Source organism: Micropterus salmoides, unplaced genomic scaffold (assembly GCF_014851395.1).
Source record: "Micropterus salmoides isolate LMB-PRFRI ecotype aquatic unplaced genomic scaffold, ASM1485139v1 Ms_hic_scaffold_3868, whole genome shotgun sequence".
Taxonomy (NCBI): domain Eukaryota; kingdom Metazoa; phylum Chordata; class Actinopteri; order Centrarchiformes; family Centrarchidae; genus Micropterus; species Micropterus salmoides.
Window position 1 is genome coordinate 1 of NW_024043226.1, and position 3,753 is coordinate 3,753.

Consider the following 3,753-nt stretch of genomic DNA (forward strand, 5'->3'; position numbering starts at 1 on the left):
CGACCTACATGAAGCAATATTCCTTTCTGTGTTAGAAAGAAGAAGAAACTCAATGTTATGTTGTATGTATGTTAAAAAAGAAAACTCGTAATTGTTGCTTTGTCATAGGCAGTAATTATTAACCTATTATATATTTTATCTTCCACCTCTTACCTTGTCCACATTATTGAACTGAATGTCTATGGTATGTGAGAGGTTGGATATTTCTGTTCCCATATCAATTCCCACTGCCTCATTGTTGAGAAAATAACTGTTGGAGTCATTCTGCTGAGAGTGGAATACTGTGTACAGTTATGACAGGCACAGAAAAGGTGGATATAATTTAGTAATTATGTTGGTATTAAAGTCGTCAAGACTGCTAATTAGGTCTTTACTTTTACCTGATATATTCCTGAAAAAAATACAACTCCAACAAATGAACCATTTCTTCCTACTGCCATGTCACTGGCCTCTTTTGGGATTTGTACCAATCGAGAGCAGCCTGTCGTCAAATCATTGTTATTCTCTATAATCTACAAAAAAAAAAATATAAGAAAGCTATGGTGATTTAACCCTACTTAACATCAGGATTTAATGTTGTGTCATGGCAAACTGCATACTTTGACACCATCACTTGTTGTGATGCCAATGTTGATGTTTTCTTGATTTCTGGGGGGAAGTTTAGTGACCACTCCTTTAATATTGCCTATTTTAATATATGCCGTGGAGTTGCCCGTCTGTTCCAGGTAGGAGGAGAGATTTTTCATGATATTTCTGTAATGGAAACACAAATGTCATCATCATAACTAATCATGCCAAATCAAAATGTAGTAGCTGACACCAACAGCAACATTATAGCTACCTCTGAGTTAGATACTTACACTGCGTTTTCTAGGCCGTTAGTGGTGACATTAATGTTCCCCACGGTGGTGTGACTAGTAGTAACTAGTCCAGTAGTTGTAACTTGCCCACTTGATGTAACTGGTCCAGTAGTTGTAACTTGCCCACTTGATGTAACTGGTCCAGTGGTTGTAACTTGCCCACTTGATGTAACTTGTCCAGTAGTTGTAACTTGCCCACTTGATGTAACTGGTCCAGTAGTTGTAACTTGCCCACTTGATGTAACTTGTCCAGTAGTTGTAACTTGCCCACTTGATGTAACTTGTCCAGTAGTTGTAACTTGCCCACTTGATGTAACTGGTCCAGTGGTTGTAACTTGCCCACTTGATGTAACTGGTCCAGTAGTTGTAACTTGCACACTTGATGTAACTTGTCCAGTAGTTGTAACTTGCCCACTTGATGTTACTGGTCCAGTGGTTGTAACTTGCCCACTTGATGTACGTGTCCAGTAGTTGTAACTTGCCCACTTGATGTACTGGTCCAGGTTGTAACTTGCCCACTTGATGTAACTGGTCCAGTGGTTGTAACTTGCCCACTTGATGTACTGGTCCAGTAGTTGTAACTTGCCCACTTGATGTAACTTGTCCAGTAGTTGTAACTTGCCCACTTGATGTAACTTGTCCAGTAGTTGTAACTTGCCCACTTGATGTAACTGGTCCAGTGGTTGTAACTTGCCCACTTGATGTAACTGGTCCAGTAGTTGTAACTTCCCACTTGATGTAACTTGGTCCAGTAGTTGTAACTTGCCCACTTGATGTAACTGGTCCAGTAGTTGTAACTTGCCCACTTGATGTAACTGGTCCAGTAGTTGTAACTTGCCCACTTGTAACTGGTCCAGTAGTTGTAACTTGCCCACTTGATGTAACTGGTCCAGTAGTTGCAACTTGCCCACTGATGTAACTGTCCAGTGGTTGCAACTTGCCCACTTGATGTAACTGGTCCACTAGTTGTAACTTGTCCAGTAGTAGAACCGTTTTGTGGTGGCTTACACAACATTAGCTTATTATTTAAAATGGTGAGGTTGTAGATTTTTTTTCCTGATACACAAACAGACAGACGCACACACACACATAAACAAACAGAAATATTGATTTTCACTACCACGCTTTTTGTGATCACTGAGATATAATAATTTCATCTAATAAACAAATAATAATACCTCTTTCACAGATGCTGTTTTGGCTCAATCTAATACCGCTCGTACCTTAAACATATTAAAACATTATATTTTAAGATATGTTACTGAAGAGTTCTTCTACTGCTGTTAAATGTGTGCTGGTATGGAAAATAAGAGCTGTGGTAAATTTGTGATCTTACCCTTATCCAAGCAGTTGTGAATGTTCAAAAGGAAACCTGCAACAGAATAAAGGTTTTATAAGATGACAGCTTACTGTTGACCAACAGAGGGCAATCTCTCCCTGCTTTTGTGTGCAAATATGTACTCATATGTACTTCAACCCAGCCACTGTCTGTGTGAACAGTCTTTATTTGCAGTGATGCCAGTTACTACATTTTGTTCTTAGTGGTACAATGAAAAAACAGAGTTCAGCATATTTGAAACTACTATGCCCAGACCTAGTTGTTTCAAGAGTTTGTTTCAAGAGTTTGTGTGGTAAAGGTGGCTGTTAGTGATACCTGAATTGTTGCTGTAGAACCTTGATGGCATACAGTTTAAGTCTTGCATTGGTGAAGTCATCAGTACGATATCTTGCTTGGATAGAGTCTCATCAGTCAGAGTTAGGTTGTAGTTATTTCATTACCAGTTATGTTAAAGTTGCAGTTGAAATCTCCAGTTTTACAACAGTCTGAATATACAAACCACAATACACTCACGTTCATCAAATGACCAAGAGAAACAGCTGTATGGTTATTTCCACTGGGCTCAAATCAGGCTAATAATTAGGATATTGTACCTGCATGTCTGTCGTTTCCATTGACAAAAGAAACAGAGTTTAATTCCATTGTCATCGCGATAGACAACCTCTGAAATACAATGTGAAACCACTCTTTTCTTTAAAATGTTTCAGTTCAATTTTCATTCATTTATCTTTCTATGGTGTTATAAAGCTTACCTGATGGAAAATAAAATGTACTGTCTGGCTTTCTGCAGCTGACAAACAGAAAATGTTTTTTGTCTGCACGTCTCATTTGTGCCTGTAAAAAACAAGATAACAAAATGACAAATATAATATACATGTCAATCTGTAGAACAGGTGCTAAATTGTGTTGAGAAATAATGATTTGTTTCAGGTTAACTTTTGTTGAACTTACTCACCTGAGCTCTCACATATGCTGTTCTTGAGGAATATCCCAAAGAACAGGATTGCCATCTCCACTGCAAACATCGAGCGATGCTTTCCATCCAGTGGTGACATTATCCTAAGGAGTAAGGACAATGTCAAGTACATTATGGGATTAAGTTATCTCACCATAAACCTATAGATATATACATTTTTCAGTGCCATCTAGCCGTACAACAGCTTCCATTACCTGATTGTGGTGATTTTCTGTGTTCTGCGTTGTCACTCTCCACAGCGACTGTTAGTGAAAGATAAACCCTTAATATAGTTCCTGTCTAATTTACCTTGCAAATGAAGCATGTCCACTTCTCTTGACACATGTCGTGACTGCATTCTCATCTCGCAGACTGCCACATATAGTGATGGACTGGAGTGAAGAGTTTATATGTAGTTTTTAAAATAAAAAAAAGAACTATGTTTCTTTATTCACATGACAGGATGGACAAAAAATGAATGGTAAATGCAATATATATTCTATACAGTATATAGTCTAGTCTATTTTGCTTCTTTGATTCATTTCAGCCATACTAGCTGCGTGGCTCTATGGATGGAAATGTCGGTTGGTTGGTTAGTC

At 38.2% G+C, this 3,753-nt stretch overlaps 2 long non-coding RNA genes across 4 annotated transcripts; both read right to left on the bottom strand.

Moving 5' to 3' along the window:
- Nucleotides 1-131: 131 nt before the first annotated feature.
- Nucleotides 132-1,308, bottom strand: LOC119885026. Of its 3 annotated transcripts, none has more exons than XR_005441150.1 (4): nt 861-1,308; nt 600-753; nt 381-512; nt 132-281 (listed from the first exon to the last, which is right to left on the bottom strand). It is a non-coding gene; the product is annotated as an uncharacterized LOC119885026 (long non-coding RNA). The 3 variants fall into 3 exon arrangements; XR_005441151.1 differs by having other exon boundaries at nt 135-264; XR_005441149.1 differs by having other exon boundaries at nt 135-267.
- A 1,699-nt stretch (nt 1,309-3,007) lies between these two features.
- LOC119885025 lies at nt 3,008-3,404 on the bottom strand. Its single transcript, XR_005441148.1, has 3 exons — nt 3,370-3,404; nt 3,155-3,258; nt 3,008-3,033 (listed from the first exon to the last, which is right to left on the bottom strand). It is a non-coding gene; the product is annotated as an uncharacterized LOC119885025 (long non-coding RNA).
- Nucleotides 3,405-3,753: the final 349 nt, after the last annotated feature.